Raw genomic sequence first — 25,461 nt, forward strand, 5'->3', positions numbered from 1 at the left:
GAAACAATTGGTTTATTTCCTGTTGTTACTGATTTAATTTAAAACCTCCAAAGAAATGCATACAACATGACAATTAACACCTCAACATCAAAACAGTCAGCGCACACACACACACACACACACACACACACACACACACACACGCGTGTCAGCAGTCTCTCTGTCTCCTGCAGCAAGTCACATGATATCCAAATGAGTCCCGTCAGAATGAACCAATGTTACAGCAGCTTTAGGGGACAAAATCCAAAGGCAAACCTCCTGCAGACACCAGTGAAGCTCTGTTGTTTCATTTCAATGCAGTTTCAGTCCAGATCAGTGAGTCCAGAGCTGCTAGCTTGACAGCTAAACACGGAGCATCACAACACTCAGCAGGACCCTGGCTGGAGTCGTTCTGCCAGCTTGAAGTGACGTCACTCATGCAGCTCTTTGAGTGTCTCAGTGGTTCAGACCTCCAGTGCTCCAACATGAACAGGAACCTTGAAGACCATCAACCATTCATCAACAGTACAGAACAATGAGAAGAGTTTCCACTTCAGGCCATCACACTGTTACTACTACAATATTACAGTATTAGAGGTTTAGAAAGTTCACCAAATTAAGAGTAAAATGATATCATAGGCATTGACTCAGCTGTGGAACAACCATGAATTCTGCTCGCTATCAAGAAATCCTGGCAAAGAATGTTGGGCCATCAGTTCGAGACCTCCAGCTGAAGCGTACCTGGGTTCTGCAGCAAGACAACGCTCTGAAGCACACCAGCAAGTCCACATCTGAAAGACTAAAAAAGAACAAAATGAGGGTTTTGGTGTGGCCTCGTCAAAGTCCTGACCTGAACCCTATTGAGATGCTGTAGCAGGACCTTAAAAAGGCTGTTCATGCCCGAAAACCATCCAATCTGATTGATCTTTTCAATTTTGCACAGAAGAGTGGGCCAAAATCCCATCACAGCGATGTGAAAGACTCATTGCCTCTTATCGCTCACGCTTGACTGCAGTTATTGCTGCAAAAGGTGGTTCAACCAGCTGTTAGGGTCAGGGGGGCAATCACTTATTCACATGGGCCTTCGGAGGCTCAGATGTTTTTTACCTTATTAATTAAAAGTCATTGGCACCAAAAACTGCATTTTGTGTTTCCTTGTGTTTTATCTTTGTAAAATATTTAGGTTTGCTGGATCTGAAATGGATGAGCCTGACAAATGTGCAAGAAATGTCAGACATTAACTGATGAATCAACTAGCAGATGTGATCATGAATGGACAAAACCATTCAGCAGAGGGGACCAGTGACCTTTGACCTGGGTGACACAACGTTGATCCAAGCATCTGAAGCCAGCCTTTCTGTTCCCAGTTTGCTGACTGGTCGTCAGTAGCAGGACGTCTCTTTTCATTGAGTTGATCTCTGTTTCTGTCTGTTGCTCCGCTGTTTCAGAGTCAAATGAAGAGATTTCTGATGTTGCTGTTTGTGTCCTGCAGATGTGGAGCAGCTGCTGGTGATTAAAGAAGAGGTTCCCCCTGAGCTGCAGGACCCAGAGCCCCCCCACATTAAAGAGGAGTGGGAGGAGCTCTGGACCAGTGAGGAGGGAGGGCAGCTTCAAGGACAGCAGGAGGCTGATATCACCACGTTCCCCTTCACTCTGGTCCCTGTGAAGAGTGAAGGGGACGAAGAGAAACCTCAGTTCCCACAGCTTCATCAGAGTCTAACTGAGGAGAACTTGAAAGAAGAGTCTCTGAGCAGTAGCCCAATTCATCCTCTGAAAACAGAAGCTGATGGAGAAGAGAGTGGAGGACCAGAACCAGAACCAGCCAGCAAGGTAGATCCAGATCCACTTGTACAACCCCAGACTGAAGACCAGATGTCAGACTCTTCTGAATCTGAGACAGAAGTCAGTGAGGATGAGCGTCCCTTTAGGTGCTCAACATGCAGTAAAGGTTTTAGTAACAGAAAGTGTTTGGATAAACACATGAGAACACACACTGGGGAGAAACCATTCCATTGCTCAATTTGTGGCAAAAGATTCTCAAAGGGATATTTGACCACACACATGAGAACACATACCGGAGAGAAACCATTCCCCTGCTCAGTTTGTGGCACAAGATTCTCAGACAAGAGACATCTGAAAAGACACATGAGAACGCACACTGGGGAGAAACCATTCCCCTGCTCAATTTGTGGCACAAGATTTTCAGAAAATGGATATCTGAAAAACCACATGAGAACGCACACTGGGGAGAAACCATTCCTCTGCTCAGTTTGTGGCACAAGATTCTTAGAAAAGAGACATCTGAAAAGACACATGATAACACATACTGGGGAGAAACCATTCCCTTGCTCAGTGTGTGGCACAAGATTTCCAGAAAATGGATATCTGAAAAACCACATGAGAACACACACAGGAGAGAGACCATTCCCCTGCTCCCTTTGTGGCAAAACATTCTCTGTTAAGGGACATCTGAAATCACATATGAGCACGCACACTGGGGAGAAACCACTCCCCTGCCCCGTTTGTGGCAAAAGATTCTCAGAAAAGCGACACCTGACAAAACACATGAGAATGCACACTGGGGAGAAACCCTTAACCTGCACAGTTTGTGGCAAAAAATGGTCAGAAAAGGGAAATCTGACAAAACACATGAGAACGCACACTGGGGAAAAACCATTCCCCTGCTCAGTTTGTGGTAAAAGATTCTCAGTCAAGGGAAATTGGAAAAGACACTTAAGAACGCACACTGGGGAGAAACCATTTGTCAAAGCATGACATTGAAGCTGTAACAAAAGTGTGGGAGATGCAGGTTGAAAGCCAAATAATGAATGTATTTAACAAAAAAAAAAAAACAACACAATGATGAACCAAATATGGGCCCAGGTGCCTCCAACTAGGAGGAATGAACATTTCCCCACCCTCCAAAAGACATGAGATTCCACGTGACTTTTCAGTTCAACAGGTGTATTGGGAGCTAATGAGCGGTGTGCGCCAAAACTGGATCACATTTTGATGCTGCAAAAACAAATCCCTGCAATCGTTCAAAATAATAATACAAGAACACACCTTCAGTTTGTTTTGTGTCAGAACTGTTCTTGAAGAGCTTCAAAGGGAGGAGGATTTTAAACACTACTCTGGATTTTACTGGAGGCCAGTGCAGCAAAGCTAAGACTTGGGTGATGTGGTCGCTCTTCCTAGTTCCTGTCAGTTCGCTTGCAGCTGCATTCTGGACCAGCTGCAGAGTCTTCAACCACTTGTTAGTGCAGCCTGATTATAAAGAATTACAACCGTCCAGCTTAGAAGTAACAAATACATGGACTAGTTTTTTAGCATCATCTTGGGATGGAATGTGTCTAATTTTTGAGATAGTGTGTTGATGAAAAAAGGCGGTCCTTGAAATTTGTTTAATGTGGGAATTGAAGTACAACTCCTGACCAAATTGAACTCCTAAGTTCTTAACTGTGCTGCTGGAGGCCATAGTGATGTCATCCAGAGCAGTGATATCACTAGAAAATGGGCCTCTAAGGGTTTGGGGCCAAGCACAGGAACTTCTGTCTTATCAGAGTTGAACAGTAAAAAGTTACAAGTCATCCAGGCCTTCATGTCTGGAATGCATGTTTGTAGTTTGGATAACTGTTGGCCTTCATCCAGCTTTATTGATGAATATAATTGAGTATCATCTGTGAAACAATGGAAATTTATGGAGTGTTTTTGAATAACATGACCTAAAGGAAGTGTTGAAGTGTTCAAGTCTCTGTGGCAGGATTTGATGGTCAATTGTGTCAAAGGCAGCACTGAGGTCTAACAGGACGAGTACAGACACAAAGCCATGATCTGATGAATTAAAGGTAGTTAGTAGTTTCTACAGCGCTGTCTCTGTGCAGGGCTGGGCTCTAAAACCAGACTGAACCCCTCAAATCAACTCTTGTCATGTAGGAAGTCACTCAGCTGATTACCAACTGCTTTCTCCAGGATTTTAGAGAGAAAGGGGAGGTTAGCTATCAGTCTGGAGTTGGCGAGAACCTCAGGGTCTAGAGGAGGCTTCTGAAGCAGTGGTTTCATGACAGCTGCCTTCAAGGACTCAACTCAGAATCAGGGATCTCTGTAGTAGGGAGACATGGCATTGAGTTTAATACTGGTGGAATTACTTCCTTCAGATGTGGTCAGACCCACCCTGAGAGTTTGGGGAGAACCCTTGAAGCCTGGGACTTCAGGTCCAACGCTGAGACCACGGCGTGATGGAGAGTTCTGATGATTCATCAGCACAATCAAACTCTGAGAACTCCTCCCTCCCTGGTTGATCTGAGTCAAAGTTCCCATGTCTGATCAACTTCCTGTCCTGATGACATCACTGCTGCAGGTGAACAGTTAGCATTGCTCTGTTTGATGAAGCTGCGTTCAGGGAATGAGGAAGTTTCCCTTTGTTTCACTGCTTGTCTACTAATCTGATCTCTGATCAGTTCACCAAGAAGAGTCTGGGGTCAGGGGCTTGATGAGTAGAGCTGTTTAGTCAGGAGGAGGCTGCTCTGATTGGTTCCTGACACTGAGACAAGACCTTCATTTATTTATGATGACATCACCAATATGAGCCTTCCCAGTCTGTCAGGGGGTAGAATTCAGTCAGCACCAATGACATCAGAGTCAGAGTTTAGACATCAAAGCAGACATCAAAGCCTCTCTTAGAAAACCAAAATATAGAGAAATATATTTGAAAAGAATATTGCACGTTTATAAATACTAGAAGAATGAAGAGAAGGTGGTAGAGGTGGAGGCAGAAAAGAGGAATGTTTTTTTGTTTCTCTTCAGTTAAAATTATGTTGTGTGTTCTTTCATCTTCAAATCTGTTTTTGTTTTGAATAAATTAATGGTTCTTGATTATTTTACTCTTTGTGTCTGTGACAGTTTTGAGGTTATTTTGATGATGTCAGAGCTGTGTTTTTATAATATTTTTCATAATCAGTTGTCTTTTATTGTTTAATAAATATATAAAACTTTATAGGTGAATGTTGTCTGTTAAGTTGTTTGTTTGTTGGGTGGAAATTTATCACAAATGTTGAAACTGTGAAGAAAGAAGTGTTTTGTTGGTGTTCTGCCTGGTATGGATTGTAAATTTCTTTTGCTCACTCCCTTGATGAGGTAGAAGAAGCCGGACCATCAAGATGACCTGAAAAAAGACAGCAGAGGCAGGAAAAGAGGAACCAGAAAGACACAAACCTCACAGACTCAGAGTCTCTGTGGCGCTCGGCTGTTAACAGAGAGGCTGGTGGTTGGAGCCCCCCAGGGACCAGGACCAGGCTCTACTGGTGCTGAGGACTCTGTTGATCAGCTGCTGAGTTGCTACTTGATGTCAACGTTGGTCTGTTTCATCCTCAGTAGTTGGATCCTAGCAGAGTCGCTGCATCGATGATCTGAATGTGGACGGACAGATTGACCCTCCACAGCAGACGCAGGTGAGAGCTCTGCCAGCTGGAGCCTCTTGGGTCCCGGGAGGTTTCACTCCTGGAGGTGGAAATGATGAGGAGTTTTAAAATCTGCTCCTCTTTCACGCTGACTTGTTTTCTTGGGTTCCCTCTTTTATTCATGTGTGATTTTAGTCTCAGCTCTCTGAACCTGAATGGAGCCAGAACCCATTCTAAAAGAGCTGCTCTTTTAAACTCCTGGAGATCAAGAGGATCCTGCCATGTTTGTCCAGGAGACCCACAGCACAACAGTCAGTGAATGGGGATGCAGGCAGGCTTTTAATGGGGGTCATTTGAAGTCCCAAGTCCAGTTGGAGCAGAGGCTGGAGTTTGATTCTCCAGGAGTTTTTGTTGTTGTTTTTTTCACCAGTTTCTTTTGATTTGGAGGAAATCGTTCCAGGTGTTTGAAAGAAGGTGAGAGCAACTTTGGAAAATGTTCAACTGGTGTTTTTATTTTTTTATTTTTTTTAACCTGTCCTGTTCAGCAGCAGCATCCATGTTCCTGGTGCCTTGTTGGACTGAAGCAGTTCTACTCTGCTAAGGAGGAACCTGATAAACTCCTCCTATCACCATCTGTGTTGAACTTTATTAGGAATGGTGTTGGTTCATTGATGAAGCTACCGGACTGAGGCTCAGGAGAGGACAGGAAGAGAGAGCAGGGACAGGACAGGGAGGACAAGGGGGGGGGGACAATAGGAGAAAAACAAACAAAAACAATAACAACAGAAAAAAAGAAAAACATTGGTTGCAGAATTTCCAGTGCAGATTTACCATTTGGTTTAATATCATTTTAAGATAAATGTCTGAGTGTGTGATTATGGGTCAGTTGTGCGCTCCATGCGTGTATGTGTGTATACATGTGTGTATGTGTGTGCTACGGTTTGTCTTGGATGCTGTGGGTAGCTGGCTGTAGCTGATGTGGGGGACCAGGACAACATGCCCCCAGTCCAGGATAGCAGGCAGGTCAGGACCAGGCCACCAGAGCACCCAAAAACCCCCAGAACACAGGGAGCCCCAGGCCACCCCTCCCCCAGGAAACAGCCACAGGCCCAACCCATTATATTCTTTAATATACTGCAATAGTAATGGACCCTCTATGACACTGTAGTGAGGAATCTATCAAGGAGTAAAAATGATTTTAATCAAAGAATTTTGAAGTAAATTTTGAGATCAGTTTGAGCCTCTCTCTCTGTCTCTGTCTCTCTCTCTCTCTCTCTCTTTCTCTCTCTCAGGAGCTTTTCAATGAATATTTTAATAAAACAGAACAGGAGACTTAAGAGTGATCACTCAAACCCACAGGCTGAATGGGACATCTCTTAAAAATATTGAACCACTGAGTAAAACCATAGAAGCGCTCCTGTCTAGTTGGTGCTAACAAGTTAGCTGTTGAGTGAGTCCAGCTGTGCTGTCTAGGAATCCTGGTCAAAAGCCTCCACTCATCAAACAGCTGGTGTGTTGGTGGATCTGTGGATCCTGCTGGAAGAAGCAGGGTGGAGCTCTGAATGGTTCCTGTCTCAAAGAGCTTCTCTGTGCAGCTCCCATCAGCTCCTAAAAACAGGAAACCAGCAGATTCACTGTTGAACGGTGGCATTAAAATGTCTCAAAAGCTGTCCTGTCCACCACTTGTTGGTGCAAAGACATTTAAAAACACCAGTTGAACATTTTCCAAAGTTGCTCTCACTTTCTTTCAAACACCTGGAATGATTTCCTCCAAACCAAAAGAAACTGGTGAAAAAAACAACAACGAAAACTCCTGGAGAATCAAACTCCACCCTCTGCTCCAACTGGACTTGGGACTTCAAATGACCCCCATTAAAAGCCTGCCTGCATCCCCATTCACTGACTGTTGTGCTGTGGGTCTCCTGGACAAACATGGCAGGATCCTCTTGATCTCAAGGAGTTTAAAAGAGCAGCTCTTTTAAAATGGGTTCTGGCTCCATTCAGGTTTAGAGAGCTGAGACTAAAATCACACATGAATGAAAGAGGGAACCCAAGAAAACAAGTCAGCGTGAAAGAGGAGCAGATTTTAAAACTCCTCATCATTTCCACCTCCAGGAGTGAAGCCTCCCGGGAGGCAGAGTTCTCATTCATTTCTGCACCACCTCGCTAACCTGAGCTGGAGCATCTGAGAACCAAACAGGTGCAGGAGCACAAGTTAGGTGTCATCAGGACGCTGCAACACCGAGCGGAGACCATCCCCACCAGCGTCCAAGGCCGAAAAAAAGAACAGCAGCATCTGAAAAGAGCACTTAAAACTTGTGGCTTCCCAGACTGGACCTTTGTAAAATCCTCTTCCAGGTCCAGAAAGGAGGAGAGCTCCAGGAGGAGGGAAGATGAAGAAGGCAGGAGAAAAAACATAGTGATCCCCTATGTGGCAGGGGTTTCTGAGAAATTAAGGAGAATCTATAATAAGCACCGCATCCCTGTGTCTTTTAAACCAGACAACACTCTGAGACAAAGACTGGTTCACCCCAAAGATCCCACCCCTCACAGCCAGAAAAGCAATCTGGTATACGCTGTCAGATGCAGTGAGGCCTGCACGGATCTCTACATAGGGGAAACCAAACAGCCCCTCAACAAGCGCATGGCCCAACATAGAAGAGCCAACTCTGGAGGACAGGACTCAGCGGTTTTCCTCCACCTCAAGGAGGAAAGCCACTCCTTCCAGGACGACCATGTCCAAATTCTCGACAGAGAGGACAGATGGTTTGAAAGAGGAGTTAAAGAAGCCATCCACGTCAGGATAGAGAAACCATCTTTGAACAGAGGAGGTGGACTGCGACATTTCCTTTCACCTATTTACAACCAAGTCCTTTCAAAGCTTCCCCAAAGAGTTCAGCTGAAAGACCCATGTGGAACGGCTGATGCCAGCACAGCCCATTAGCATCTGAGTGGTCGGTGAAACCCCCCAACGACCACCCCTGAAACTCCCTGACACTGCACAACGACTGTCGTTTGGAGAGGCCAGGTGAGTCTCGGGAGGGTCGTTTCCACCACAATAGCACTGACCACTCCCACATAGGTTTATAAGCTGGAGTTTCCACACTCTTCACTAGAACTGAAGAAGCCTCTCGGATGAGAGGTGAAACGTCTTCAAGATAAACTTACGTCCAGTTGACCAGATTTTACTTCGCTTCGATCTACTGCTGCAAAATGGAACAGCAACATTGAACCCAAGTACAGGATTGGAGGGAGACTGATGGTCGCTGTTTGGGTTTTTGAAGAACAAAGAGGGCGTGGCTTCAAGCTGGATTCTCAGAGACTATTTCCCCAACCTCTACATTGGCATCTACACTGTCATCCAGTCATGTGACTGAAGTCATCAGTCACGTGACTGAAGTCATCAGTCACGTGACTGAAGTCATCAGTCACGTGACTGAAGTCATCAGTCACGTGACTGAAGTCATCAGTCACGTGACTGAAGTCATCAGTCATGTCAGTGATGTCACTCTGCAGGACTGTCATTGCCATCACATTCTAGAAAAGAATCCAGTCTCCTCATTTCTTGGGCAGTTTTGCTCTTAAAACACTTGACAGTTCCAGGAGATTTAGTCTGGCTCAAGATCTTCAGATCAACCCAGGACAGAAGGCTATGACTCCATTGGATTGTATCGTTGGAGCATTCAGAGATCTGGTGGATCTCAGTAGGAGCTGTATTTATCCACTGAATGATCCTGGTCAATGTGATCCTGCTCCTTCATCTCTAAGGCTGACAGAGCAGGAGGACCTGACTGAGAAGAAAGCTGCACTTGAGCAGCTTCAGTCTCTGAGTGACAACACACAGGCAGAAAACCAGAATTTGAGGAAACAAGTTTCTACTCTTGAACGTGAGAATAAAAGAGCAATCCAGGAGCTACAGAACCTCACTGCTGTGGTGGCCAACCTCAAAACAGTCCAGGACAAGAACCAGACTCAGATAGAAGATCTGAACGCAACAGTCCACAGTCTTCAGTGTGAGGGGAGGAAGGTTGATGGAGAGAACCATGAGCTCAGAAAAGAGCTGACCCAGGTTCAGTCTCTGAGGGAGAGTGAACAGGTGGAGATGAAATGTCTTGAGGAAGACCTGACTGAGACGAAAAGTGCACTTGATCAGCTTCAGTCTCTGTGTGACAAGAGATGGACAGAAAACCAGAATTTGTGGGGACAGGTTTCTAGTCTTGGACAAGAGAAGATCATTGCATATCAGCTGGTAGAGAACATGTCTGCCATGGTGGGTAACCTTGAATCTGTGAGGGAGGAGAACCAGACTCAGATCAGAAACCTGAACACACAAGTCCACAATCTTCAGCTTGAGGTGAAGATGGTTTACAAGGAGAAGTGTGACCTCAAGTGTGAGCTCAACTCCATCCAGGCAGAGAAGAACAAAATGAGACAAGAACTCACTGAGAAGAAGACAACTCTTGAACAGCTGAGGTCCCAGAGGGAGGAGAGAGAGGCAGAAAATGGATGTTTGAGGAGACGAGTTTCTACTGCATCTCAGGGGACAGGGACCTTCACTGCTGAGTTGGCCCACCTTGAATCAAGGAAGGACCAGGACCCCACAAAGACTGGCAGTCTGAACGGTGAAGTTCAGAGTCTTCTATGTGCAGTGAGAACACAAAAGAAGAAAAGGAGCAGTGCTCAGAGGGAAATCCTGGGAAATCTTCATGATTTAAAAAGCTGTTTGAAAGAGGAAAATCATGACCTTCAAGCGAAGGTCCAGCAAACTTCTGAAGAGCAAACAGACTCTCCCCTACGTCCAGCCAGAGAAGAGCAAACAGACTCTCCCCCACGTCCAGCCAGAGAAGAGCAAACAGACTCTCCCCTACGTCCAGCCAGAGAAGAGCAAGCAGACTCTCCCCTACGTCCAGCCAGAGAAGAGCAAGCAGACTCTCCCCTACGTCCAACCAGAGAAGAGCAAGCAGACTCTCCCCTACGTCCAGCCAGAGAAGAGCAAGCAGACTCTCCCCTACGTCCAGCCAGAGAAGAGCAAGCAGACTCTCCCCTACGTCCAGCCAGAGAAGAGCCAGCAGACTCTCCCCTACGTCCAGCCAGAGAAGAGCAAGCAGACGCTCTCACATGTTCTTCTGCAGAAGAGCGACGGGATTCTGCTGCATGTCCTGTGACTGAAGAGCAGAATGATGGGGGCACCCTGGAGACTGGACCTGCTGCGGGTCAAACCAGAGGTGTAGAAGATGCTCTGTTCATGTTCATAGTTTTTTTTTTGTGTGCTTTTCCTCAACTTTGTTTTCTTTGTTTGTTATATATGATGATATCTTGATCACCACAGCAGTTGATCCCAGCTTGATTAGCTGTGTCCTTTGCAGTCTAAAGCACTTTAGTGACACCTGTGGGGTCCCTTATCCTCACTGACCACAGGGATTCAGCCTCACTGAAGGAGAGGGAACCTTCCAGGTTGCAGCTCCTAGACTCTGGAACGCTCTCCCTCTGGACATGAGGACGCTGAGGACACCTTTAGAAAGATGCTAAAGACCCATTTGTTTAGTAATATTATTGTTCATGGAATCGTCCCTCTGTACCTGCCCACACAGGTCAAAAGGTCAAATGATTCCCTGTTTAAAACAGCTCTTCCATCGCATGGATGTGCATCCCAACAGTCAGAACTCACAGACGCTCCTATTCCCTCCAGTGTGAGGCACTACGAGTGACTGATGAGGGTCAGGGGGGTCAGGGTAGTCCTGATAGTGGGTCTGAATGAGGTTGTTAGGGAGGGATAAGGTAGTGGCAGAGTTCAGGCTGTTGCTGTGCTCCAACAGTTGAGACAGGGCAGGACAAAAAATGACCTCCTGATGGCGTTGGGAGTGATTCTTACAAGAACCAATCAATAAAAGTGGGTGGTGACCTGCTCATGTGACGCTTGTGTTGATGATTACTGGGTCTCCTCCATGCTCATTTATCATGAATGAATCCCTCTGAGTAAAACACCTGATGACTCCTGAGTTGTTTCACAAAATGCGTGTGTGTGTGTGTGTGTGTGTGTGTGTGTGTGTGGGCAATATGTGTTATGGTTGTTATGGAGTTTAAGGTTATTATCTCTGTCTCTTGTGTCTTTGTCTTTGTCATCCTCCCCTTCGTCCGTCCTGGATTTTTGACCTTGGTTGCAGGAAGCATGTGACCTCAACTCCTTTTTCTGTGTTGCTGAACGTAGAGCCTTGCTTCATTGTGCTCGCTAAAGTGTGATCCTCCCTGCTAATTCCTTATTTCATTGACTAATTACCCACCAAAAATTAATACCTAATTGCTTTATTTGGCTGAAGTTTAAAAGACCATCATTCTGGTAGCAACAGTCTTTCTGCCTTGTAAACACGCTAAGCTAACGATGGCTTCTCCCTCTTGCTCTCCTCTCTCCTGCTCAGAGTGCCACATGTTTTGTTCCTCCTCTGCCTCCTTTAGTGATACTGATAAGTGTGTTAAATGTAGTTTTCTTGTTGTGTTGGAGGTGAGGCTTAGCGATGTTGAATTGGACCTGCAGCGGCTCTGCACCAAAAGCTGCGAGAGCTAGCCAGCCCTCATTAGCTGGTGCACACCACCTTAGCTTAGCTCCTAGCTTAGGTCCAACTAGCGCTCCCCCAGCAGCTCCCAAGCATCTAGGAGAGCACCAAGAAAAGTTGGGCCTAAGCTAGGATGTACTTGCTCATGAAGAATTGTTGGGTGTAAATTCATTTAAGGAGTGTTGAACTGGACCTGTTCTACTTGTAAAGTGTAACTTTGGTTGTTATTTGGTACTTTACAGGGTGATGACTTGACTTCATTGCAGCTTTGACCTGAGCAGGTGTTCATCCTCATCTCAGTAACAGGGGACACTTTATCACACCAGTGGACAAACATCAGCATTCATCACCCAGCAGCTCCTCTGATCAACAGAATAAGTTAAAGTATTGTGGAGAAGGAGGCCCTACCTCTCACATGCTAAGCTAGCACTCTACCATTTGAGCTAATTCCCCTGTTAAGGAGCACAGCAGATGATGCATGTTGACCTTCATCATGGTTGAATGAGCGTCACCAGTACCGTAAATGACCAATTTGTAGCCCGGGCGTTTAAAAGAGACCAGGGGCCCGTTTCACAAAGCAGGTTTAGAGTGCTGCTCAGTAAAGTTGCCATGACTTGAGATTCTCTTCCTGCTGGGTCCATTTCAACATTCTTATCCTTCCTGTCACTGGAGATAAAGTATCAGTCAGGGCTGTACTTGATTAGTACTGCATATAGTACACATCAGTCACTGCCATTACACAGTGGAATGGTAGTTGAAGTACTGTTTACCATCAAGCTGAAAACTGTTGTGGTCTTTGACAGTTCTCTTGTTTCTGAATGAAAATCCTGTGAAGGAGAATCATGGAGACATCCTAAAAATGGCTGAGGTCTCTGAGCTGCAGCAGGTCTGAGCTGCTTTTGATGCCCAGATGATGAGGAGGCAGTGAATGGTGGGTTTGGTGGAGCTGGAAAAAGGCTGCAGGTGGGGAGGGGTCTGCTGGTGTCAGGACTTCCTCTCCAGGTCTGAGGGCTTCCCCCTGCAGTTCCCACAAACACCACAACAGTCCTGGAACCCCTGCAGATGGTGGAGGACCATGATGACCCCGATGCACCATCAGGCCATCAAAAACCAGTCCTGATGGTCAAAAAGGTCCCTCCACTCATCCAGGCTCAACTCTAGAAGAAGCTTCTGGAACAGATGAGCAAACACTCTCATCTCTCTCAACACTCATGATGTAAACACACTGGCAAACCAACGTTTCCCACAATGTTGATTTTTACAATTTCCTTCAATGTTTGAAAAACATCAAAGTGGACAAAACCCAGATGGTCCAAACCTGTTTCCTGTCTCCTGCCATTGTGGAGAGCCTCTGTTCTGTCCTGCTGCTGTCCAGTTGTCTCTACTGAGCTCCTCTGCTGGTTCCACCTTGAAGAGGGTCTGAGCTAAAACTGAACCTTGGGGAACTTCAACCTTTGATCTCAGAGTTTTGTGTTTGATCTTAGAAGTCTTTGTTCTCTCAATGTCAAGTGTTTTATTCTTTTTGCTGTTTTCCCCACACTTGAAGGAGAGTTGTACCAATCAAGAACATCAGGCAGGAATGCACTCCAAACCAAACTGCTTTTTCTCGTTTTTATTTTTTCTTCATTTTTTCATCCACACCTACTGATCTTGGATCTGCTGCCCATTCCTGCCTGGTAAAAGAAGGAACCAGCACCTGGTTCTCCAGGCTGAATGAACTCCAGGACGTTGGCCAGCTTGCACCAGGCGCTGACCCAGGTCCTGCATGGGAGATACTGTCAGTTCTGTTCTGCCCTGCTCACAACCACAGGCTGGTGTTGAGGCCTGCAGCAACCAGGGCCCCAGTCACCAAGAGTATAAAGGCTGGTCATTGTGGCAGTGGGAGGAGTCAAAATGAAGACCAACCAATGTGAGCAGGACGTTCCTGGAGAAGTCAGAAGAACTTGACCATGTCTCCTACAGTACCCAGGAGGCCTGGGAGTTGTTGAAGGAAGCTCCAAAAGCAAAGAGCAGACAGGAGGATATCAAAAGAAAAGATCCAGACATAGTCCTCCTCTGAGTCCACAGACCTGAGCACCGCTGCTCTGACAACCACGTTACCTCCTGGTTATCAGGGTGAAGTCAATAAAATAATTAATAATAATAATAAAAGAAATAAATAATACTAAATCAAGGCCAGTTTAATAAATGGTAGAGCAGAGGAAGAGAGGTGGGCCCAGAACCCAGAGGTTGATGGATCAAAACCATCCTCTGCTCAAAGAAAGGAGCAAAATAAACCTGGTTATTTTGAAATGTGAATCTGTTAAAAAGAGGTGGAAATCAGAATTCAAACCATTGAGAGAGTTAATAACATTCTACTTTTCCACTGAAGCAAAAGAAGTCTTCAGAAGGTTTTAGTGATTCAACATAGCAGCTAAGTTTCCATTTCTATACTGATTGTCTGCAATGGTTCATGGGGGTGGAGCCTATCACAGCTGACATCAGGTGAGGAGGGGGTTCACCCTTGATGGGTCGCCAGTCCCTCCCAGGACCAACACAGACACAGACAGACAACCATTCACACTCACAGTCACACTTACAGTCAATTTAGAGTATCAATCAGCCTCGTCCCCTCTTGATGTCTTTGGACTGTGGGAGGAAGCTGGAGAACCAGAGAGAACCCACACAGGAACAGGGAGAACCTGCAGGAGGGGTGGAGATCGATGAGTCCTGGAGACGTTCAATAATGTCCACAACTTTGGCACCAGGAAGACAGCAGGTGATGGCACCTGGGAGTTCAACAGACCTGATGATTGAACCACCAATCACAAGGATTTCAGCCTCCATTGTAAACAGAGAGTTTAGATGAGAGAGAACCTGCTGTCAGCCTCACCAGTCAGGGCAGTGGCAGAGGCAGCAGAGTTGAATGAAGCAGGATCACCTGGCAGGTCTCAGCTGGAGGTGATGACATCACTGGCCTCAGTCCTCACCAGTGCTCTGCCTAGCAACAGGGACGATGGGGAGAAACCAGTAGAAGCACTCTGAGAGTTGGAGACAGCAGGAGAGAGACCACGACAGAGTCACCCATGGGAAACTGTTGTATCCACTCAGGACCGGCTGGACAGACACAGATCAAAGACAGAATTGATGATGATGTCATCAGGAGGCTTTGATAGTGTCTTTATTTGTACCTAGAATTCTGTCTTTGATCTCAGGAGGACATGAAAGAAACCCAATTGAGGAAAGTAGAGGAGAACATTCAGCTTCATTAGAAACACTTGAACTGTTGAACAGTAGAATTTGTTTGACACAGTTTACAACACTGAGTGACAGGATTGAAGAGGGAAGAGTTTTCTACTTTAAATTTAATTCTAACTTTAAACTGGAGATGAACATTTTTAGTAGTTCATATTCTAACATACAGAGGAAGTCATGACATTCCCTTTTTAAGAAAATAAAAAACATGTGAAGCTCCTCCCCCCAGCTCCAGATGGACAGACAGACATGAGAGTGGCCAGGAAGCAAAGAAGTGTTGTGCTCCTCTCCAGTGCTCTGGTGTTGTTGTGTTCTTCTCAGCTCCATCATGAAGACCTGCTGGCACTGGGCGCTGGTGGAAGTTTGCAGCTCTCACTGGAAAGTCCTGAGGCTCCTCCCACTCTGAAGCAGGCAGTTGCTCCCAGCCAGCCCTCACTTTCACTCTCTGGTGTAGGAGTGAAGAACAAAATCAGAATCAAGAACCATCACTCTTTCATTGGGGCTCCTTTCTCCTTGGTCTGATCCAGAAATTCAACAGCTTCTATCATTGATTTGACAGGAAATGTTGATGACACACTGGGATTTTTGTTCTCCTGCTGTCACTGTCAAGTGCCAGTTCAGATGTACTTGACGTTACAGAAAATCCAGCATGGTGGTGCAGTGGTCAGCACTGTGGCCTCACAGCAAGAAGGTTCCAGGTTCCAGTCCCGGCTCCAGCACAGGATCTTTCTGTGTGGAGTCTGCATGTTCTCCTGTTCCTGCGTGGGTTCTCTCTGGTACTCCAGCTTCCTCCCACAGTCCAAAGACATCAAGAGAGGATGAGGCTGACTGATACTCTAAATTGACTGTAGGTGTGACTGTGAGAGTGAATGGTTGTCTGTCTCTATGTGTTGGTCCTGTGATGGACTGGTGCCCTGTCCAGGGTGAACCACGCCCCTCGACCAATGTCAGCTGTGATAGGCTCCACCCCCCCATGAACCTTAACAGATAATCAGTGGAGAAATGGAAATTTAGCTGCTATGTTGAATCAGAAAAACCTTTTGAAGTCTACTTTTGCTTCAGTCAGAAAGTGGACTGTTGTTAACTCTCACAATGGTTGGTGATTCTGGAGGAAGACAAAATCCTTATGAACGTCTTTTTAACAGACACACATTTCTAAAGACACCAGTTCATTTTATTTTTCTTCTTCTAGCAGAGGATGGTTTTGATCCATCGACCTCTGGGTTCTGGGCCCAGCACGCTTCCTCTGCTCCTCTCTGCTCTACCATTGACTGAACAGTCCTTGTTTTAGGAGAGCAGGATTGTGACAAGAACAGGATTTTGAGTTTCAAATGTTTCACAATGACAGGCTCCAGCCCCCCCCCCCCACACACACACACACACACACACAATCCTAAATAGGATAAGTGGACGAAAATGGATGGATGGATGTTTCCCAATGTGGCTCTGCAGCAGGAGGTCTTGTAGAAACAGGGACTGACCTGACACCAGCTCCCTCTGGAACAATGGTTCATTCATTCATCGGTGCCAGGAGGCCTAAAAACACAAAACACCAATTCAATCCAGGACCTTGGATCCTAAACTGAAACTCCATCACACGGTGGCTCTGCTGGGGCTCCCACAGGTGAGTGAGGCTGAGCTCCAGTCTGCTCTGAGGAGGCAGCAGACATCTGCACCACTCAGAGGTTTGGTTGGTGGCTTTGACAAAATCCCAACAAACTAAAATCCTGTTGAATCAGGAAGTTCTAGTTGAACTCTCATCCACGTCACATGACCAAGAAAACCTCCTCTTTCATTCAGACCAGAACAGACAAACATAGAAACATTGTTTCAGCTTCTGATCAAACAATAACATTTTCTTGATTGTTTGCCATGTTCTATTAATCAGACTGATGATCTCTGGATGTTCTAGGAGGGGGGTCTGTTTCTGATGAAGCCTGTTTGGTCTGGGGGGGTTAAGATGGTGGGGCTGTTTCAGTTCTAGTGCTGAAGGCTTTCACCATGACAGTCAGACTCTCCTCTGTCCTTCATGTTCCCTCAAATGTGCAGTGTGGACCTCACAAACTGAATTTAGCCTGAAAACTCTTCATGAAAAGCAGGAGACTCAGAGTCTCTGTGGTGCAATCGGTCTCAGCTGGAGGTGATGACATCACTGGCCTCAGTCCTCACCAGTGCTCTGCCTAGCAACAGGGACGATGGAGAGAAACTAGGAGAAGCACTCTGAGAGTTGGAGACAGCAGGAGGAGAGAGACCACGACAGAGTCACCCATGGGAAACTGTTGGATCCACTCAGGACCGGCTGCTCCAGAGAGGTCCAGGCACCTGGAGCCACTAGATCAGTTTGATCTTTGAGCAGCACAAAGTAGTTTGACACACAAAGAAGGTCGTCTGGAGAGAAGAGAGGAAGAGAAATCCGTCTCCCTTCTCCTCAACGGACGAACACAGGAGAGGACGGACATCAGATGGACAGAGAGCAACACTGCTGGACTCTCACAGCTGAGAGGGCGTCCAGCTGCAGCCAGGAGACAAACAGGGACGCTGCTTGAGGACATCATCCAGGAGGCTCTCCATGGTGTGGAGCTGGGGTCTCAGACTGGAAGCTCTGGCTGCTGAGTTGTCCAACCAGCCGTCACATCACCTCCTGAGCTCTCAGCCTCCTCTTGACCAGGTTCTGGATGCTGACTCAGCAGGAGACAGGAAAGTAATCAATGTTGAAGGAATTTCAAAGCGTCCATCAACCTGAAGGACAAACTCCTTCACTGTGTGGGAGGTTCAGAGTCCCTGGTTTGATTGCAGCTTTGACCTGAGCAGGTGTTCATCCTCATCTCAGTAACAGGGGGACACTTTATCACAGCAGTGGACAAACATCAGCATTCATCACCAAGCAGCTCCTCTGATCAACAGAACAAGCTGAAGTATTCTGAGAAGGAGGGCATGGATCCCTCTACCTCTCACATGCTAAGCTAACACTCTACCATTGGAGCTAAGTCCCTGCTAATGAGCAACAGATGATGGAGGTTGACCTTCATGCAGGGTTGGATGACCTTCACCAGTTGGAGCTTCTCTGGTTGACCAACATGTGGAATCTCTGTCAATACTCCAGTGGTGGTTTAAGTGATGACAATATGGGTTAGTGCCTGGGAGTGTGTGTGTGTGTGTGTGTGTGTGTGTGTGTGTGTGTGTCAGTGTTGTGGCAGGATGGCGCTACACTCCCCACCATGAGGGGCAGTGTAGCAGACGATAGTGAGTGGTCACCTAGAAGTAGACCTGGTCCGACCCTTCTCCGTCCTTTCCACTTCCTCTCCCTCCTTTACGGAGCCGACAGCCGTGCGTGGTGGCGTCTCGCTGGTCAGCAGATTGGTTAAAAACAAAGGTATGCATGCTTGCTCTGTTCCATTATTCAGTGTCATGGGCCCCGTGTTTACTCTGGTTTTGCTCCGTCCAGCGGTGTGGTGTTACCGGGAGCTGGGCTGTCTCCCTTGGGCCGGTGTGTGCGTGGTGCGCTTTCTGTGGGTAAGACGCGTAGTTGTCTGCCTTTCATATCAAGCTGCCGATGGTCTGTGGTGTTCTGATTATCCTCTCCCGGCCATCGTTTGTGTAGTCTGGGCTGCTGGCTTCCTCCTCCTGCCTCGTCTGACGCCACGATTCTGCTCTCCGGTAGGAAATGTTTATTCTTAGCTTTTGTTATTCTGTAATGACCTTCATCCACATTTTAATTAGGTTAACTTGTTTATTTTGCAGTGTGCAGCCGTCAATTGCCGCTGTGAGCCTCGCTGTTGTTTTGGTTTTTCCTCTTCTTCTCTTCTTCATTCTGGATTCTTGCTGATTCGGCTCATAACAGCTCTGATCCCAGTAACGGCGGTTAAAGCCATGCACTACGGCCTTTATAAGAGCCTCAACGTGGGCCAAGAGAGGGCATCCCGACCCTCATCGGCGCTGAGCCATCCCCCTTGGAGACTGTTTTTTGATTAGAGGGGCAGGCATTTCCTTAATTACTTGAGTTTATTCCTTTTCTATTTGTTATTTCTTTCTTTGAATTATTATTGTTAGTTTTTGTGGGTTACATTTGATTTATTGTTTAGAACCCTTATTATTATTATTATTATTATTATTATTATTATTATTATTATTATTATTATATTATTATTGCCTTTTGCTCCCCATTTTGATCATTTGGATTTAAAACAGTTTCTGTTGGGTTATTTGTGGTAGTGATATTTAGTTCGTGTGTGAGGGTTGCCTTGATTTCATGTTTTTAATGGTGTTCTTTTCTTTTCTTTGACAGGTGTTGAGGGCCCAGAGCGGCAGCGGTCCCCCTGGTGGTGGTTCCTTATTCATGATTATTTTTTGGTTTGCTGTGTCACGGGTGCAGTGTAGTATTCTTTTTTGGATTCCTCCCCTTTTCGTTACCGCTGTCGTGGTAAGCCCCAGCCCTGTCCCCTTTTCCTTTCGGTAATTCCTCTTGCACTTCATTTCATTGATATTCATTTAGTCTGTTGCTCATTTTAAACTATTTTTCTAATAAAAGTATTTTTATAATTGGAAATCACTGTACTGTCCTGTTGTGTCTCTCGAACTGTGTGCCTTTGTTCAAATGGAAGCCTGGTCATTTTGAAATTTTGTTTATATCCTGGGGTGAAAGCCCCCAGGTGGCGTTGTTGGCAACTGTTACCCACTGCTCGCCTTGCCACACTACGAACCTCAAAATAATGCGACAGTGATGTCAGAAGAATTGCAAATGAACTCAAAATGATGCTAACAGTAATGTAGTGATAGTTGCGAATAAACTCAGTGATGCTTACAGTAATGGAGTAACCGTTTCGAACAACCTCAAAGTGATGCTGACAGTCATGTAGTGAGAGTTGCTACGAACCTCAAAATAATGCAACAGTAATGTAGTAAGAGTTGCTACAAAACTCAGATTAATGTGATAGTGATGTCAGAAGAATTGCTAATGAACTCAAGATGATGCTAACAGTAATGTAGTGATAGTTGCTAATAAACTCAGTGATGCTTACAGTAATGGAGTAAGAGTTTCGAACTACCTCAAAGTGATGCTGACAGTCATGTAGTAAGAGTTGCTACGAACCTCAAAATAATGCTACAGTGATGTCGGAAGAATTGCTAAAGATCTCAAAATGATGCGACAGTGATTTAGTAAGAATTGCTAATGAACTCAAAATGATGCTAAAAGTAATGGAGTGAACGTTTCGAATAACCTCAAAGTGATGCTGACAGTAATGGAGTAAGAGTTGCTACGAACCTCCAAATAATGCGACAGTGATGTCAGAAGAATTGCTAATGATCTCAAAATGATGCTACAGTGATTTAGTAAGAATTGCTAATGAACTCAAAATGATGCTAACATTAATGGAGTGAAAGTTTCGAATAACCTCAAAGTGATGCTGACAGTAATGTAGTAAGAGTTAATACGAACCTCAAAATATTGCGAAAGTGATGTCGGAAGAAAAGCTTATGATCTAAAAATGATGCGACACTGATGTAGTAAGAATTGCTAATGAACTCAAACGGGTGCTAACAGTAATGGAGTGAAAGTTTCGAATAACCTCAAAGTGATGCTGACAGTCATGTGGTTTGAGTTGCGAGTAAATAAAAAATGATGCTGACAGTGATGTAGTAAGAGTTGCAACGAACCTCAAAATAATGCGACAGTAATGTAGTAAAAGTTGCTACGAACCTCAAAATAATGCGACAGTGATGTCGGAAGGATTGCTAAAGATCTCAAAATGATGCGACAGTGATTTAGTAAGAACTGCTAATGAACTCAAAATGATGCTAACAGTAATGGAGTGAACGTTTCGAATAACCTCAAAGTGATGCTGACAGTAATGGAGTAAGAGTTGCTACGAACCTCCAAATAATGCGACAGTGATGTCAGAAGAATTGCTAATGATCTCAAAATGATGCTACAGTGATTTAGTAAGAATTGCTAATGAACTCAAAATGATGCTAACATTAATGGAGTGAAAGTTTCGAATAACCTCAAAGTGATGCTGACAGTAATGTAGTAAGAGTTAATACGAACCTCAAAATATTGCGAAAGTGATGTCGGAAGAAAAGCTTATGATCTAAAAATGATGCGACACTGATGTAGTAAGAATTGCTAATGAACTCAAACGGGTGCTAACAGTAATGGAGTGAAAGTTTCGAATAACCTCAAAGTGATGCTGACAGTTATGTGGTTTGAGTTGCGAGTAAATAAAAAATGAAGCTGACAGTGATGTAGTAAGAGTTGCAACGAACCTCAAAATAATACAACAGTAATGTAGTAAAAGTTGCTACGAACCTCAAAATAATGCGACAGTGATGTCGGAAGGATTGCTAAAGATCTCAAAATGATGCGACAGTGATTTAGTAAGAACTGCTAATGAACTCAAAATGATGCTAAAAGTAATGGAGTGAACGTTTCGAAACACCTCAAAGTGATGCTGACTGTCATGTAGTAAGAGTTAATACGAACCTCAAAATAATGCTACAGTGATGTCGGAAGAATTGCTAAAGATCTCAAAATGATGCGACAGTGATTTAGTAAGAATTGCTAATGAACTCAAAATGATGCTAACAGTAATGGAGTGAACGTTTCGAATAACCTCAAAGTGATGCTGACAGTAATGTAGTAAGAGTGAATACGAACCTCAAAATATTGCGACAGTGATGTCAGAAGAATTGCTAATGATCTCAAAATGATGCGACAGTGATGTCGTAAGAATTGCTAATGAACTCAAGATGATGCTAACAGTAATGTAGTGATAGTTGCTAATAAACTCAGTGATGCTTACAGTAATGTAGTAAGAGTTTCAAACAACCTCAAAGTGATGCTGACAGTCATGTAGTAAGTGTTTCGAACAACTTCAAAGTGATGCTGACAGTCATGTAGTAAGAGTTGCTAATGAACTCAATTTAATGCTACTGTGATGTCGTAAGAATTGCTAATGAACTCAAAATGATGCCAACAGTAATGGAGTCAAAGTTTCGAATAACCTCAAAGTGATGCTGACAGTCATGTAGTAAGAGTTGCTACGAACCTCAAAATATTGCGACAGTGATGTCGGAAGAATTGCAAATGATCTCAAAATGATGCGACAGTGATGTAGTAAAATTTGCTACGAACCTCAAAATATTGCGACAGTGATGTCGGAAGGATTGCTAAAGATCTCAAAATGATGTGACAGTGATTTAGTAAGAACTGCTAATGAACTCAAAATGATGCCAACAAGAATGTAGTGAAAGTTTTGAATAACCTCAAAGTGATGCTGACAGTCATGTAGTAAGAGTTAATACGAACCTCAAAATATTGCGACAGTGATGTCAGAAGAATTGCTAATGATCTCAAAATGATGCGACAGTGATGTCGTAAGAAATGCTAATGAACTCAAGATGATGCTAACAGTAATGTAGTGATAGTTGCTAATAAACTCAGTGATGCTTACAGTAATGTAGTAAGAGTTTCAAACAACCTCAAAGTGATGCTGACAGTCATGTAGTAAGTGTTTCAAACAACTTCAAAGTGATGCTGACAGTAATGTAGTAAGAGTTGCTACGAACCTCAAAATAATGCGACAGTGATGTCAGAAGAATTGCTAATGATCTCAAAATGATGCTACAGTGATTTCGTAAGAATTGCTAATGAACTCAAAAGGGTGCGAACAGCAATGGAGTGAAAGTTTCAAATAACCTCAAAGTGATGCTGACAGTCATGTGGTTTGAGTTGCGAGTAAATAAAAAATTATGCTGACAGTGATGTAGTAAGAGTTGCTACGAACCTAAAAAATAATGCGACAGTGATGTCAGAAGAATTGCTAAAGATCTCAAAATGATGCGACAGTGATTTAGTAAGAATTGCTCATGAACTCAAAATGATGCTAACATTAATGGAGTGAAAGTTGCTAATAAAGTCAAAGTGATGCTGACAGTAATGTAGTAAGAGTTGCTACGAACCTTTAAAGAATGCAACAGTAATGTAGTAAGAGTTGCTACGAACATCAAAATAATGCAACAGTGATGTCAGAAGAATTGCTAATGATCTCAAAATGATGTGACAGTGATGTAGTAAGAATTGCTTATGAACTCAAAATGATGCTAACAGTAATGGAGTGAAAGTTTCGAATAACCTCAAAGTGATGCTGACGGTCATGTAGTAAGAGTTGCTACGAACCTCAAAATAATGCGACAGTAATGTAGAAAAAGTTGCTACGAACCTCAAAATATTGCGACAGTGATGTCAGATGAATTGTTAAAGATCTCAAAATGATGCTACAGTGATTTAGTAAGAATTGCTAATGAACTCAAAATGATGCTAACAGTAATGGAGAGAACGTTTCGAACAACCTCAAAGTGATGCTGACAGTAATGTAGAAAGAGTTGCTACGAACCTCAAAAAAATGCGACAGTGATGTCAGAAGACTTGCTAATGATCTCAAAATGATGCTACAGTGATTTAGTAAGAATTGCTCATGAACTCAAAATGATGCTAACAGTAATGGAGTAAAAGTTGCTAATAAACTCAAAATGATGCTGACGGTAATGTAGTAAGAGTTGCTACGAACCTTTAAATAATGCAACAGTAATGTAAGAGTTGCTACGAACATCAAAATAATGCGACAGTGATGTCAGAAGAATTGCTAATGATCTCAAAATGATGCGACAGTGATGTAGAAAGAGTTGCTACGAACCTTTAAATAATGCAACAGTAATGTAGTAAGAGTTCCTACAAACATCAAAATAATGCGACACTGATGTCAAAAGAATTGCTAATGATCTCAAAATGATGCGACAGTGATGTAGTAAGAATTGCTTATGAACTCAAAATGATGCTAGCAGTAATGGAGTGAAAGTTTCGAATAACCTCAAAGTGATGCTGACGGTCATGTAGTAAGAGTTGCTACGAACCTCAAAATAATGCGACAGTGATGTAAGAAGAATTGCTAATGATCTCAAAATGATGTGACAGTGATTTAGTAAGAATTGCGAATGAACTCAAAATGATGCTAACAGTAATGGAGTGAAAGTTTCTAATAACCTCAAAGTGATGCTGACAGTCATGTAGTAAGTGTTGCAACGAACTTCAAAATAATGCGACAGTAATGTAGTAAAAGTTGCTACGAACCTCAAAATAATGCGACAGTGATGTCGGAAGGATTGCAAAAGATCTCAAAATGATGCGACAGTGATTTAGTAAGAACTGCTAATGAACTCAAAATGATGCTAAAAGTAATGGAGTGAACGTTTCGAAACACCTCAAAGTGATGCTGACTGTCATGTAGTAAGAGTTAATACGAACCTCAAAATATTGTGACAGTGATGTCAGAAGAATTGCTAATGATCTCAAAATGATGCGACAGTGATGTCGTAAGAATTGCTAATGAACTCAAGATGATGCTAACAGTAATGTAGTGATAGTTGCTCATAAACTCAGTGATGCTTACAGTAATGTAGTAAGAGTTTCAAACAACCTCAAAGTGATGCTGACAGTCATGTAGTAAGTGTTTCGAACAACTTCAAAGTGATGCTGACAGTCATGTAGTAAGAGTTGCTAATGAACTCAATTTAATGCTACTGTGATGTCGTAAGAATTGCTAATGAACTCAAAATGATGCCAACAGTAATGGAGTCAAAGTTTCGAATAACCTCAAAGTGATGCTGACAGTCATACTAAGTGTTGCTACGAACCTCAAAATAATGCGACAGTAATGTAGTAAAAGATGCTAATAACCTCAAAATATTTCGACAGTGATGTCGTAAGAATTGCTCTTGAACTCAAAATGATGCTAACAGTAACGTAGTGATAGTTGCTAATAAACTCAGTGATGCTTACGGTAATGTAGTAAGTGTTTCGAACAACCTCAAAGTGATGCTGACAGTCATGTAGTCAGAGTTGCTACGAACCTCAATATAATGCGACAGTAATGTAGTAAAAGTTGCTACGAACCTCAAAATATTGCAACAGTGATGTCGGAAGAATTGCTAATGAACTCAAAATGATGCTAACAGTAATGTAGTGATAGTTGCTAATTAACTCAGTGATGCTTACAGTAATGTAGTAAGTGTTTAGAAGAACCTCAAAGTGATGCTGACAGTCATGTTGTAACAGTTGCTTCAAACCTCAAAATGATGCCAACAGTAACGTAGTGATTGTTGCTAATAAACTCAAAATGATGCTTACAGTAATGTAGTAAGTGTTTCGAACAACCTCAAAGTGATTCCGAAAGTCATGTAGTAAGGGTTGCTACGGACCTTAAAAAATGCAACAGTAAAGTAGTAAGAGTTGCTTCGAACCT

The 25,461-nt window shown here is 43.9% G+C and overlaps 2 long non-coding RNA genes across 3 annotated transcripts in view; one reads left to right on the forward strand and one right to left on the reverse strand.

The window, feature by feature from the left end:
- Nucleotides 1-25,461, reverse strand: part of LOC147271978 (uncharacterized) — a 26,929-nt gene continuing 1,468 nt past the window's right edge. Inside the window, exons 3-6 of one of the 2 annotated variants that reach the window (XR_015115826.1) lie at nt 14,802-14,949; nt 14,509-14,714; nt 721-778; nt 1-476 (exon numbers count right to left, since the gene is read on the reverse strand). This is a non-coding gene — a long non-coding RNA (uncharacterized LOC147271978). Of the gene's footprint in view, nt 477-720; nt 779-13,516; nt 14,715-14,801; nt 14,950-25,461 lie in introns of those variants that run through there. The other variant, XR_015115825.1, reaches the window with a different exon arrangement.
- On the forward strand, nt 18,476-18,822 carry LOC147271979 (uncharacterized). The gene is made up of 3 exons (XR_015115823.1): nt 18,476-18,536; nt 18,609-18,676; nt 18,765-18,822. It is a non-coding gene; the product is annotated as an uncharacterized LOC147271979 (long non-coding RNA).

This window comes from Aulostomus chinensis, chromosome 1 (assembly GCF_037954235.1).
Source record: "Aulostomus chinensis isolate RoL2024-O1b breed Wild chromosome 1, RoL_Achi_v1.0, whole genome shotgun sequence".
In the NCBI taxonomy this organism is placed as follows: domain Eukaryota; kingdom Metazoa; phylum Chordata; class Actinopteri; order Syngnathiformes; family Aulostomidae; genus Aulostomus; species Aulostomus chinensis.